General features: G+C 39.9%; 1 protein-coding gene across 1 annotated transcript in view; it reads left to right on the top strand.

Moving 5' to 3' along the window:
* LOC133554472 (chemokine-like protein TAFA-2) overlaps nt 1–14540 on the top strand; it is a 334073-nt gene that overhangs the window by 252788 nt on the left and 66745 nt on the right. The window lies entirely within an intron of this gene.

Genomic DNA, 14540 nt, shown 5'->3' on the forward strand with positions numbered 1-14540 from the left:
ATGTAAATGGTAAATGGGTTATACTTCTATAGCGCTTTTCTACCTTCAAAGTACTCAATGCGCTTTGACTCTATTTCTATATTCATCCATTTACACACACATTCATACACTGATGGCAGGAGCTGCCATGCAAGGCGCTAACCATGACCCATCAGGAGCAAGGGTGAATGAAGTATGTCTTGCTCATGGACACAGCGGACATGACTAGGTCGGTAGAAGCTGGGGATTGAACTAGTAGGAAGGCTCAGGTTGCTGGCAAGGCCACTCTCCCAACTGCTTGGTGGCGTGGTGGATGTGGATGTGGATGTGGATGGATTGAGTGATTTTTGACAGATATGCAATTTGATTGTCCAAGCTTAGGGGTGCTGAATTAATTAAAAAGGGGAACTGCATTTTTATTTTTTTTTATTTTGCAGATCATTCACAATCCTCATGTAAAAAAAGAACAAATGTTTTCGTATTTTTTGTGCATTTTACAAACCCCGTTTCCATTTGAGTTAGGAAACTGTTAGATGTAAATATAAACAGAATACAATGATTTGCAAATAATTTTTAATCCATATTCAGTCGAATATGCTACAAAGACAACATATTTGATGTTCAAACTCATAAACTTTTTTTTTTTGTGCAAATAATCATTAACTTTATAATTTGATGCCAGCAACACATGACAAATAAGTTGGGCAAAGTGGCAATAAATACAGATAAAGTTGAGGAATGCTCATCAAACACTTATTTGGAACATCCCACATGTGTGCAGGCTAATTGCGAACAGGTGGGTGCCATTATTGGCTATAAAAACAGCTTCCCAAAAAATGCTCAGTCTTTCTCAAGAAAGAATGGGACGGGGTACACTCCTTTGTCCACAACTGCTTGAGCAAACAGTCAAACAGTTTAAGAACAATGTTTCTCAAAGTGCAATTGCAAGAAATTTAGGGATTTCAACAGCTACGGTGTATAATATCATCAAAAAGTTCAGAGAATCTGGAGAAATCACTCCTCGTAGGCGGCAACCAACATTGAATAACCGTGAGCTTCCATCCCTCGGATGGCACTGTATCAAAAACCGACATCAATCTCTAAAGGATATCACCACATGGGCTAAGGAACACTTAAGAAAACCACTATCACTAAATACAGTTGGTCGCTACATCTGTACTACTATGCAAAGTGAAAGCCATTTATCAACAACATCCAGAAATGCCGCCAGCTTCTCTGGGCCCGAGATCATCTAAGATGGACTGATGCAAAGTGGAAAAGTTGTTCTGTGGTCTGACGAGTCCACATTTCAAATTGTTTTTGGAAATATTCGACATCGTGTCATCCGGACCAAAGGGGAAGCGAACCATCCAGAATGTTATCGACGCAAAGTTCAAAAGCCAGTATCTGTGATGGTATGGGGGTGCATTATTGCCCAAGGCATGGGTAACTTACACATCTATGAAGGCACCATTAATGCTGAAAGGTACATACACGTTTTGGAACAAGATATGCTGCCATCTAGGCGCCGTCTTTTTTATGGATGCCCCTGCTTATTTCGGCAAGACAATGCCAAGCCACATTCAGCACATGTTACAACAGCGTGGCTTCGTAAAAAAGAGTGCGGGTACTTTTCTGGCCCGCCTGCAGTCCAGACCTGTCCCCCATCGAAAATGTGTGGCGCATTATGAAGCGTAAAATACGACAGGAGCTCAACATAAAACAGGAATGGGAAAAATTTCCACTTTCAAAGCTTCAACAATTAGTTTCCTCAGTTCCCAAACGTTTATTGAGTGTTGTTAAAAGAAAAGGTGATGTAACACAGTGGTGAACATGCCCTTTCCCAACTACTTTGGAACATGTTGCAGCCATGAAAATCAAAGTTATTATTATTTGTCAAAAAAATATATAGTTTATGAGTTTGAACTTCAAATATGTTGTCTTTGTAGCATATTCAACTGAATATGGATTGAAAAGGATTTGCAAATCATTGTATTCCGTTTATATTTACATCTAACACAATTTCCCAACTCATATGGAAATGGGGTTTGTAGCTAGTGAATAAATGTGATTAAAAGTCTGCACACGATGAAGCCTATGGTGCCTATAAAAGCCCTTAAAAACATGCAAATAACTCCATTGAGATTGGACCAATTTAGTGTTGCCAATCAAGTTGTCCCCAGGTGCATGTTTTTGGAAGTGGGAGGAAGCCGGAGTACCCGGAGGGAACCCACGCAGTCACGGGGAGGACATGCAAACTCCACACAGAAAGATCCCGAGCCCAGGATCGAACCCACAAACTCCATCCCTTCGTATTGTGAGGCACACGTACTGACCCGTTGTCTGTCCATCTGTGTTGGCCCTGTGATGAAGTGGCAACTTGTCTAGGGTGTACCCTGCATTTTGGCCGAATGCAGCTGTGATAGGCTCCAGCACCCCCCCGACCCCATAGGGGACAAGCAGTAGAACATGGATGGATGGATGGATGGAGGTTTTATTACATTATGAGGTCTGCTGCAAGATTAGTTCTCTGCATTTTGCAGATGATGTGGTCCTGCATTGGATCTTCAGCTGTCACTGGATCGGTTCGCAGCCGAGTGGGAAGCGATTGGGACGAGAATAAGCACCTCCAAGTCCAACTCCATTGTTCTCGCCCGGAAAAGGGTGAAGTGCCACCTTCGGGTCGGGGACGAGATCCTGCCCCAAGTAGAAGAGCTCAAGTACCTCAGAGACTTGCTCACGAGTGAGGGAAGAGTGGATCGATGTAGTATCTGCAGTGATGCAAACCCTGTATCGGTCCATCGTGGTGAAGAAGGAGCTTAGCCGGAGGTCAAAGCTTTCTATTTAACGGTCAATTTATGTTGTTATCCTCACATATGGCCATGATATTTGGGTTATGACCGAAAGGACAAGATCACTGGTACAAGCGGCCAAAATTATTTTCCTATGTCTAGTGGCGTGGCTCTATCTGAGACATAGGCTGAGAAGCTCTCTCATTCGGGAGGAGCTCAGAGTAAAGCCCCTGCTCCACCACATCGAGAGGAGCCAAATGAGGTGGTTAGGGTATCTGGTCAGGATGCCACCCAGGACGCCTGCCTGAGGAGGTGGTTAGGGCACGTCCAACCGGTAGGAGGCCGCGGGGTAGATCCAGGACACATTGGGGAGTCTCTTTGGAGGAGCTGGATAAAGTGGTTGGGCTTCCAATTTTCCCATCCCATTTTCTCCTGCGACCCGACCTCGCATTAGCTGAATAGGATGGAGGGATGGATGAAACATGTAATGTACAGACTATCAGAAGCATTTATTCAGGTAGCTGTATCATAGATTACGTAACCAAACATATTTGACAATCAAACCATGATCGTAACAATCCACATTTTGTGTTATCAGTGTGCGAAACGGGTATTTATATGTTGTAGGATGCAAGTGCTTCTCCAGCAGGAATTCACCGTAAAAGTGTTTGTCTGTTTTGTATTAAAATGATTAAAAAATAATATTGTTTGAAAAATATTTTATTAAAGCAAAGCAATTGTCCAGTCGTGGTAACCTGTCTAAAGTTCACTTACTCATGATGAAAAATTATATTAATCGCGATTATTTTTGAGTTACAGTACACGCACATGTACACACTACTTTCATCATCTTCATCAGCGGTCACTCGAAACGAGTATGACGATCCTCCTGGTAGGGTTGTATCCCTTTATAGAGGATGCCTGTGCGTAACTTTGTTTGAAGTGGGGAAACTGGTGCACAGTCACCACACGATACTTGACAGATTCGGGTCAGGGTCCAATGGCATGGAGTCCAAGACGACTGGGGACCCTTTTCTGCCGCAGGGTTGTTATTTCCCCATAACTGGGCGCACATGGATGTGGGAGTGTCTTCTTCCACCATTGCAGCTGTTGTGGTAGTTCTTACATCTACCGTCTTCCGCCTGCTCTGCCGTTGAGGTCTTCACCGTATCCCTGTCTAGGGGGCAGTTAAGTACTAGGCCTTTACCAAGGGCCACCTGGGGTAACAGTGGTAAAGGGGTTAACCTCGTAATGCCCCGATGACCCGATAGAGGAGCCTCCACTGCTGGATGCACTTTAACGTCATGCCCAGGACAACATATACACACATGTATACACTACTACTTTGAGGGAATAATAAACAAAACATCAATGATTGGAGTGACAATCTTGCAACTCTACAATACCTCGTTAATGAAGAAGGAGACTACAGCAATTGAAGCACATTCAATCTCTTTATTAACTAGCACTAACACAATCCAGTGAAAAGATTAAACAGAGCCGCCATAACTTCCAGCAAACTGCGATTATGAGCTAACAAAAACAGCTAAGCTAATGCTGCTCTGTCTGGGCGCTGATGTCACGCGTCACGTTGCAACACTTCCCAACTGCATATGCCAGATATTTTTTTTTTGTTTTTTTAAAGTAACGGAATATTTATTAATTACATTTATTAAAGAGTCATTATGTTCCTAATTCAACTACTTTTTTTGCACTGCAACAAGTAACTTTAATTTTTGGCTCCATTAAAGTAATTTTCCAAATACTTCCGCCCGAGTAAATGAATAGTAAATGGGTTGTACTTGTATAGTGCTTTTCAACCTTCAAGGTACTCAAAGCGCTTTGACACTACTTCCACATTCACCCATTCACACACACATTCACACACTAATGGAGGGTGCTGCCATGCAAGGCGCTAATCACCACCCATCAGGAGCAAGGATGAAGTGTCTTGCTATAGGACACAACGGACGTGACGAGGTTGGTACTAGGTGGGGATTGAACCAGGGACCCTCGGGTTGCTGGCACAGCCACTCTTCCAACTGCGCCACGCTGTCCCCAAGTGCATCTTGGGATAGGCTCCAGAGCCTATCCATTAATGCTACCTTCCTGAAATGCAGTGACATGGTTCCTCAACAAGGTTTTCCAGCAGTTTTCTATATGAAATAATTGCAATTCACATACATTTTTTTTTCAGTATGCTCCTGAACAGTCATCATATATAAAACCACTTTCCTGCAGGAATGCATTTGTTGGAAATTCTTTATAGCATAAATGTTGAGTCTTGCTCTGGTAAGTCTGTTATTCATGAGCCAAAATCAAAATGTTTTATTTCTTTTACATTCAGTGCTGGGTGTTGTTGCAGAACCAGCAGGCAAAGTGAAAGTAAAAAAAAAAAAAAAACTTTAATTAGGGAAAACAAAACAGAAATAGTGCAGCAGGAAAGTGCACAGGAAGCATAGGGTAATGTATGCAGAATGTCAACTACAAAGGACAGGGCTGGCATGAAAAGCATCCTGACTTGCAGCAAGAAACAGGTGTGTCCTAATTGCCAAGGATAACAGAGGGAGCCAGTGCTCAAGGAAGTAAAAGTAAAAGTAAGAAAGTAAGTAGACAAGCACAATAAACACAAATGAAGGCTAAGAGGAAGTATAGCGCTTTTCTACCTTCAAGGTACTCAAAGTGAATCGTTGGGTGTCCCACGATTCGATTCAATATCAATTCTTGGGGTCACGACGCGATTCAAAATCGATTTTTTTTTCAATTCAACACAATTCTCGATTCAAAAACAATTTTTTCCCGATTTAAAAGGATTCTCTATTCATTCAATACATAGGATTTCAGCAGGATCTACCCCAGTCTGCTGACATGCAAGCAGTGTACTAGATTTTTGTAAAAAGCTTTTATGATTGTAAAGGACAATGTTTTATGAACTGATTGCAATAATTTAAATTTGTTTTAACTATTAAACAAACCAAAAATATGACTTATTTTATCTTTGAGAAAATATTGGACACAGTGTGGTGTCAAGCTTATGAGATGCGATGCAAGTGTAAGCCACTGTGACACTATTGTTCTTTTTTTATTTTTATAAATGTCTAATGATGATGTCAATGAGGGATTTTTAATCACTGCTATGCTGAAATTATAACTAATATTGATACTGTTGTTGATAATATTCATTTTTATTTCACTACTTTTGGTTTGTTCTGTGTCGTGTTTGTGTTTCCTCTCAATTGCTCTGTTTATTGCAGTTCTGAGTGTTGCTGGGTAAGGTTTGGTTTTGGAATTGGATTGCATTGTTATGGTATTGCCGTGTATTTTTTTGTTGGATTGATAAAAAAAAATAATGATAATAATAATAAATTAATTTTAAAAATGTATTTAAAAAAAAGAGAATCAATTCTGAATCCCTCAACGTAAGAATCGCAATTCAAATTCGAATCTAATTTTTCCCACACCCCTAATATACATACACGCTCACACATACATACACAAATACACTACATCCACACTCACGGTACATACATCCACACGCACATTCACTGTACAAACATTTACACATACTCTAGATATACAAACACATATGCATATATACACTCATGCATATAATAATTTTTAATCAAAAATATAATAATGTTGTTGCCCTAGGGGAAACTGGGTAGAGTATGGCACACTAATGGAGCTTAACCTATTATTACTATAACAATCTGCAAGGTTTATACAGTTCGCTTGTCTTTCTTCCCCTCCATTTATCGTCTTTCATTTGTATTTCAAGTTATCATTACATATATGTATTGTTGCATTTAAAACAAAAGTATTGTTGATAATAGAGGTAATCATTATTATTATTATTATTATTATCAATGGTGCTATTTGTATTGTTATTTGTATTGCTCCATATGTAGTGCAATAATGTTCATTGTCATTTCCGTGTTATTTACTTCGCTAACTGCTTCTTTGCTGTCACTTTTTGTATCATATGTGTACATATCCTATTGCTGATGTTGTTCTGTTGTTGTTGTTGCCAATGTATATTACCATAAAGCTAGTGCATTTTTTTGAAAAATGGAGACTTTCTTTACTAATGTTAGAGCATTTCTTGAGTTAAGTTTTAGTTGGCATTGAAAATTGCAACATTACCTACAGGTAGTCTGGCTGAGTCTGCTCTCGGTGCTGATGGACTGATCACCATGAGCCGAAGTGCGAAGAGTCTGCAAGTGGGTGGCACGGCACGTGCAACCCAGGTACCGTAACTTGGCACCAGTGGATTTTACGTGAATTGGTTGTTGCAAAAAAAGAAGTACCGGAATCGGTACCCATCTGTACTTGTAATTTACAAATCCTGCTAAACTCATATGAGAAAATTATTCTTGTAATTACTTCAAAAAAGGCCTAATGCTGCAATTATGATCCCCCTTGGCAAACGGCCAACGTGAATTTTCTTCTACGATGTTTTATGAATTAAAATGTTTTTCACCATGTTCCTCAAATAGGAAATGCTAACTGGCCCTGAATATGTGCATGTGTTCAGCCGCTTATTCTTCTCATCTGTCATTATTTTTTCCTCACGATGGTCTGGAGTGTTTTGTTACCACAGTGTGTCTATCTCCTTTGGGGCTTGCAAATGGTAAATGCAATCATGCGCACACAGTTAAGTCATATGCATATGGAAATATACTTTGTCGTGCATTTGATTTTTTTCTTTTTCCTCAAACAGAAAAATAATATTATACAATATAAAAATATTTTGAATACACAACAGTGTGCAAATAACCATTGCAGATAAAATGGGGGAACTCAGGAGAGTATTAGAGACGAACATATGAAAGAGTAGTAAGGGGACTGAAGGCAGTAATGGTCGAACGTGCGACTCTCACTTTGTTGTCTGTACCAATTTTTTTGGCAGGCTTGAAAACAGAATTTTAATTGACCCGGTGTTTATGATTCATAACGGATGGTGCCATCTCAGAGGAATGTAATCCAATTATTAACACAAATGCACGGGCGTACATGCACTGATAGAAACACACGTGCACTGAGATACGTACGTTGTAATCTAATTAACGTGGCCAACATTTTAAACCTCATGTTTCATTCATGTTTCATTCCAATATATCCATGGGGACTAGAAAGAAACCGCATTTCTCATGTGAATAGCAGTATGTGTTTTTTTATGAAACATGCTGAGTATTGTATTTATTTATATATATATATATATGTATGTATATATATGTATGTATATATATATATATATATATATATATATATATATATATATATATATATATTATATTGTATTTATTTTATAGCTCCATCCTTAGTATTTTGTGAATGAGAAAACATCCATTGTAATAATTAGTCCTAGATCTTCATGCTTGACCTTAAACGTGCACCTGTGATTGTAACAATATATCCGTCCATGGAGTCACTCACGTCCTTTGCATTACACACTCCCTCCTTTACATATTTACAGTTATCTTTCTTTATAACTGCAGAACAGTAATAATAACTTAAAAAACAAAAAAAACAACAGCATTCTATTTTAAATAGCATACAATTTTATCATTATCATCTTTCAATCCATCAGCTAATGATGCAAGCTAATGAAAAGTTCAAAGGTTGGAGAAAAATAAAACCTATCATATTTTAAGTACAAACCCGATTAACATATGAGTTGGGAAATTGTGTTAAATGTAAATATAAACGGAATAGAATGATTTGCAAATCCTTTTTAACCCATATATTGAATTGAATGCACTACGAAGACAAGATATTTGATATTCAAACTCATAAACTTGAATTTTTTTTGCAAATAATAATTAACTTAGAATTTCATGGCTGCAACACGTCGCAAAGTAGTTGGGAAAGGGCATGTTCACCACTGTGTTACATCACATTATCTTTTACCAACACTCAATAAACGTTTGGGAACCGAGGAAACTAATTGTTGAAGCTTTGAAAGTTGAATTCTTTCCCATTCTTTTTTTATGTAGAGCTTCAGCCGTTCACCTGTCCGGGGTCTCTGCTGTCGTGTTTTACGCTTCATAATGCGCCACACATTTTCGATGGGAGACAGATCTGGACTGCAGGCGGGCCAGGAAAGTACCCGCACTCTTTTACTACTAAGCCACACTGTTGTAACACGTGGCTTGGCATTGTCTTGCTAAAATAAACAGAGGCGTCCAGGATAACGTTGCTTGGATGACAACATATGTTGCTCCAAAACCTGTATGTACCTTTCAGCATTAACGGTGCCTTCACAGATGTGTAAGTTACCCATGCTTTGGGCACTAATACACCCCCATACCATCACAGATGCTAGCTTTTGAACTTTGCGCCTATAATAATCTGGATGGTAATTTTCCTCTTCGTTCCGGAGGACACCATGTCCACAGTTCCTAAATATAATTTGAAATGTGGACTCGTCAAACCATAGAACACTTTACCGCTTTGCAACAGTCCATCTTAGATGAGCTTGGGCCCAGCGAAGCCGGCGGCCTTCCTGGGTGTTGTTGATAAATGGCGTTCGCATGGTAAAGTTTTAACTTGCACTTACAGATGTAACGACCAACTGTAGTTACTGACAGGTTTTATGAAGTGTTCCTGAGCCTGTGCGGTGATATCCTTTACACACTGATGTTGGTTTTTGATGCAGTACCGCCTGAGGGATCAAACGTCCGTAATATCATCGCTTACGTGCAGTGATTTCTCCAGATTCTCTGAACCTTTTGATGATTTTACGGGCCGTAGATGATAAAATCCCTAAAATCCTTGCAATAGCTCGTTGAGAAATGTTGTTCTAAAACTGTTTGACAATTTGCTTACAAATTGGTGACCCTAGCTCCATCCTTGTTTGTGAATTACTTAGCATTTCATGGAAGCTGCTTTTATACCCAATCATGGCACTCAACTGTTCCCAATTAATCTGTACACCTGTGGGATGTTCCAAATAAGTGTTTGATGAGCATTCCTCAATTTCATCAGTATTTTTTGCCACCTTTCCCAACTTCTTTGTCACATGTTGCTGGCATCAAATTCTAAAGTTAATGATTATTTGCAAAATGTTTATCAGTTTTAACTTGAAATATTTTGTCTTTGTAGCATATTCAATTGAATATGGGTAGAAAATGATTTGCAAATCATTGTATTCCGTTTATATTTACGTCTAACACAATTTCCCAACTCATATGGAAACAGGGTTTGTACTTATTTGTCAAAGCCAAACGACTCATTTTTACACATATAGGCAATGTCCAGCACAACATTGACCTAACATTTGTGTTTGGAAAATATAAGTACCTAAAAGAAAATGATTAATGCACAAAAAACATGTAAACTCCGCACAGAAAAGTTGGACACACGTGCAAAATATATATTTTTCTGAATATAGGCGGCACTTAAAATCCTTTAATTTTCTCAAAAATCGACAGTGCGCCTCATAACCCAGTGCGTCTAATGTACGGAATAATTCTGGCTGTGCTTATCGACAAAGCTATTTTATTTGGTACATGGTGTAATGGTAAACGAGACCAGTAGATGGCAGTCACACATAAGAGATACTTGTAGACTGCAAAATGACACCAGTAAACAGCATCAAAAACTTTAAATTGAGATTATACGACGTTACACACAACGCTGAAAAGCCTGTCAAAATGTTTAAGTACGACTTTAGTAAGCTATGAGGCCGCACCGCTTGATGGATTGTTGGAGCATAACGGCTACCGTAGTTAAACGTACTGTGCTTCAACATACGAGTATTATTAAGGATGTGTGTGTATAAGGACCGCAAAATGGCACCTTTTAGCATACATATTATCTGGTGTTTTGTTTCGCAACATTGTGTAAAACCAATTTTCCTTACCTTCTGGAACCTGCTGATGTGTATTTGGGATCTGCATAAGTCCTGAAAATTTCCACTCGTCTTCCATTGTAGTCCATAGTCAGTAAGCGCCTTCCTTTTCACTATCTTCTTATTGTGGGGCAATAATCCTCCATTTTTAATATAAAGTAGCGTAAAGTTTTAACTTACCGTATTTCCTTGAATTGCCGCAGGACATATAGTATGCGCCTGCCTTGAATTACTGCCGGGTTAAACTCTCTTCCCAAAATAATTAGCGCATGCTTAGTATTATCGCCTGGTCAAACTCACGACATCACGAGTGACAATTCCCCTGTGATCATTTTCAAAATGGAGGAGGCTAATTTCAATACCGGCAATTTGAAATCGCATAAAGGGAAAGAGATTAAGAGCTATTCAGTAGGATTTAAGGTCCATTTTACATTATACTCAAAATTTTACAGCATACCTTGGGTAAATGCCGGAGTGAGAAGAGGTTTTAAAATAATCAGCGCATGCTTACTTTTACCGCATGCCTTTGGTAAGCGCAGGAGTGAGAAGAGGTTTTAAATTAATTAGCGCTTTGGCGGCAATTCAAGGAAATACGGTAGATTGTCAGTGCACCAGTGTAGTGGGTATACATAATTCACCCACAGAACTATAGTTATTAGAGAGTCCCGGTCAGACCTTTTATTACATAACACATATCCTGCGTTGATCTTACACTAGAGAACCATGGATGAAGAGATGCTGATTTATTGATTTAAATAAAGTCTGAATGTCATTAAAAAAGTTAGCTGCATCTTTTGACACTTTTTCCACTCCCGTCCTTGCACGCTACAACAAAGATGACGTGGAGCAGACGCTGTCAAAGTGGAGTCACGTAAATAAGACCGCTCACAAAATGCCGCATCCTGAAGAGAGGGTTAGAAAGCGGCTGGAATATGTTCTTTAAAACATAATCTACACAACATTTTGACCGAAGAAGCACCGTTTCATGTTATTTAGACTACAAGATATACTTTTAAATTTCGAAAAAAAATCATAAAATGACCCCTTTAATGCACCTTAGAATCCAATGCGCCTTTTGCATGAAAATAGACTTGAATGTACCCGCTCATTGGCAGTGCGCCTTATAATCCGGTGTGCCCTATGGTCCGAAAAATATGGTATACACCACTGTGTTGCACCATATAGACACTACACTCACTCAATTACTCACACACACACACACGCACAAGCACACACACATGCAGACACACACACACAACATCCATTTCAAAAATTATTTCGTTCATGAATACTTCTACTTTGCAACGGACGCATGCACGTCTGCAAGTGTAAAAGAGGCCAGACAACTTAAAGAATAGTGATGGCGATCTGGTAGTCGGTAGCTCAGTTGTCAGCACGCTCGTTTCACAGCTCGGAGACTTGGGTTCGAGCCCCGCTTGGAGCAGTTGGAAAAAACAACGGAGCTGAGAGAGAAAATACGCAATCCAGACAGGAAGCAGAGCTGTCTGTGATTGACACCAGGGAACACCATTCATTGCATTCCGCCATAAAAATGGGGGGACCCTGATTGGATGGGGTCCAAGTAAGTCCGCGCATTAAAGCAGCACTGACTACAAAAAAAGTGTTGCCAAATTCTTAGTAAAGTAGCTGGCACAAAAGTAACATTTGCATTATGCACAATTTGTATGTGCTGTTTTACATATACTCTATACTGAACAAAAATATAAATGCATCAATTTATTTTTTGCTCCCATTTTACATGAATGGAACTCAGAGATTTTAAAACTTTTACTAAACACACACAAAACATATACCTCTCAAATATTGTTCACAAATCTGTCTACATCTGTGTTAGTAAGCAATTCTTTTTTTGCCAGGATAATCCATTTTACCTCACAGGAGTGGCTTAACAAGATGCTGATGAAACCGCATGATGATTGCACAGGTGTACCTTAGACTGCCCACAATAAAAGGTCACTCTGAAATGTGCAGTTTTGCTTTATCTGGTGGGGGGGGGGGGGTTGCTGATTGTGCCCTGTGGAATGTTGGTCCACTCTTCAATGGTTGTGCAAAATTGCTGGATATTGGCATGAACTGTCTTATACTCTGATCCACAGCATCCCAAACATGCTCAGTGGGTGACATGTCTGGTGAGAATTCTGGCCATGCAAGAAATGGGCTGTTTTCAGCTTTGAGGAATTGTGTACAGATTCTTGCAACATGGGGCTGTGCATTGTCATGCTGCACAGGTGAGGTGATGGTCTCGGGTAAATGGCACAACACCGCGCCTCAGGATCTCGTCATGGTGTCTCAGAAAAATGTCATCAATAAAATGCACATCGGTGCATTGTCCATTACATACTCTTGCCCATACCATAACCCCACCCCCACCATGGGCCACTCGATTCACAATGTTGACCTTAGCAAATCGCTTTCCTACATAACGCCAAACAGGCTGTCTACCATCTTAAAAGTTAAAGTTAAACTACCAATAATTGTCACACACACACTAGGTGAGGCAAAATTATTCTCTGCATTTGACCCATCACCCATCTCACCCTGGGAAGTGAGGGGTGCAGTGGACAGCAGCGGTAGTTGCGGCCAGAAATAATTTTTGGTGATCTAACCCTCAATTCCAACCCTTGATGCTGAGTGCCAAACAGGGTGGTAATGGGTCCCATGTTTATAGTCTGTGGTATGACTGGTTTTAACTCACAACCTACCGATCTCAGGGCGGATACTCTAACCACTAGGCCATATATGCTGAATTGTGAAAACTGGGATTAATCTGTGAGGAGAACACCTTTCCGATGTGCCAGACGCCATCGAATGTGTGCATTTACGACGACAAACTGTAGTCAGGTCAAGACCCCGATGAGGACAACGAGCATGCAGATGAGACGTTTTTTTATACAGTTTGTGCAGAAATTAATTGGTTTTGCAAACCAATTGTTGCAGTAGCTGTCCGGGTGGCTGGTTTCAGAAGATCAAGGTGGTGCATTTGCTGAATGTGGAGGTCCTGGACTGGTGTGGTTACACGTGGTCTACGGTTGTGAGGCCGGTTGGATGTACTGCCAAATTCTCTGAAACGCCTTTGGAGATGGCTTATGGTAGAAAAATTAACATTCAATTCACGGTCAACTGTTCTGGTAGACATTCCTGCAGTCAGCATGCCAACTGGACCTTCCCTCAAAACATCCGACATCTGTGGCATTAAGCTGCAGCCGAAGGCACACCTGTGTAGTAATCATGCTATTTAATCAGCATTTTAATATGCCACACCTATGAGGTGCGATGAATTATCTTATCAAAGAAGAAATGCTCACTAACACAGATTTCGACAGATTTGTGAATAGTAATTGAGAGGAATACATCTCAGTGTATGTAGTAAACGTTTTAGATCTTTGAGTTCAACTCATAAAAAATGGAAGCAAAAACAAAAGTGTTGTGTCCATATTTTTGGTCCGTGTAGTAGTCGAAAGCTTTGTAAATGTATGTTCTGATTTTGATGCTGTACACCACAATATGTTTATTATAATCAAATGTGGTTTACATCTGGAACCAGGACCTTCTTTAGGTTGGCAGCTACACGGCTCTGAAGGAGATGAAGACACATCAACAGGGACGGAATGAAAACACATTATCAAACGTGTAAAATATATTTGATTTAAAGTCTAAGGTGAAGGATAATGTGTTGGCACCCTGCTGGGTAAGTGCAAGACACAGCAGGAGCAAAGTGAGGCTGTGTGAATAGGAGAAGTCATTTATGAAAAATAAGTTCTCCTTGTGACGGCGTGGGTTCCCTCCGGGTAATCTGGCTTTCTCCCACCTCCAAAAACATAGGTTGATTGGCAACACTAAATTGGCCCTAGTGTGTAAAGTGAAGTGTGAAGTGAATTATGTTTATATAGCGCTTT

Source organism: Nerophis ophidion, linkage group LG06 (assembly GCF_033978795.1).
Source record: "Nerophis ophidion isolate RoL-2023_Sa linkage group LG06, RoL_Noph_v1.0, whole genome shotgun sequence".
In the NCBI taxonomy this organism is placed as follows: Eukaryota; Metazoa; Chordata; class Actinopteri; order Syngnathiformes; family Syngnathidae; genus Nerophis; species Nerophis ophidion.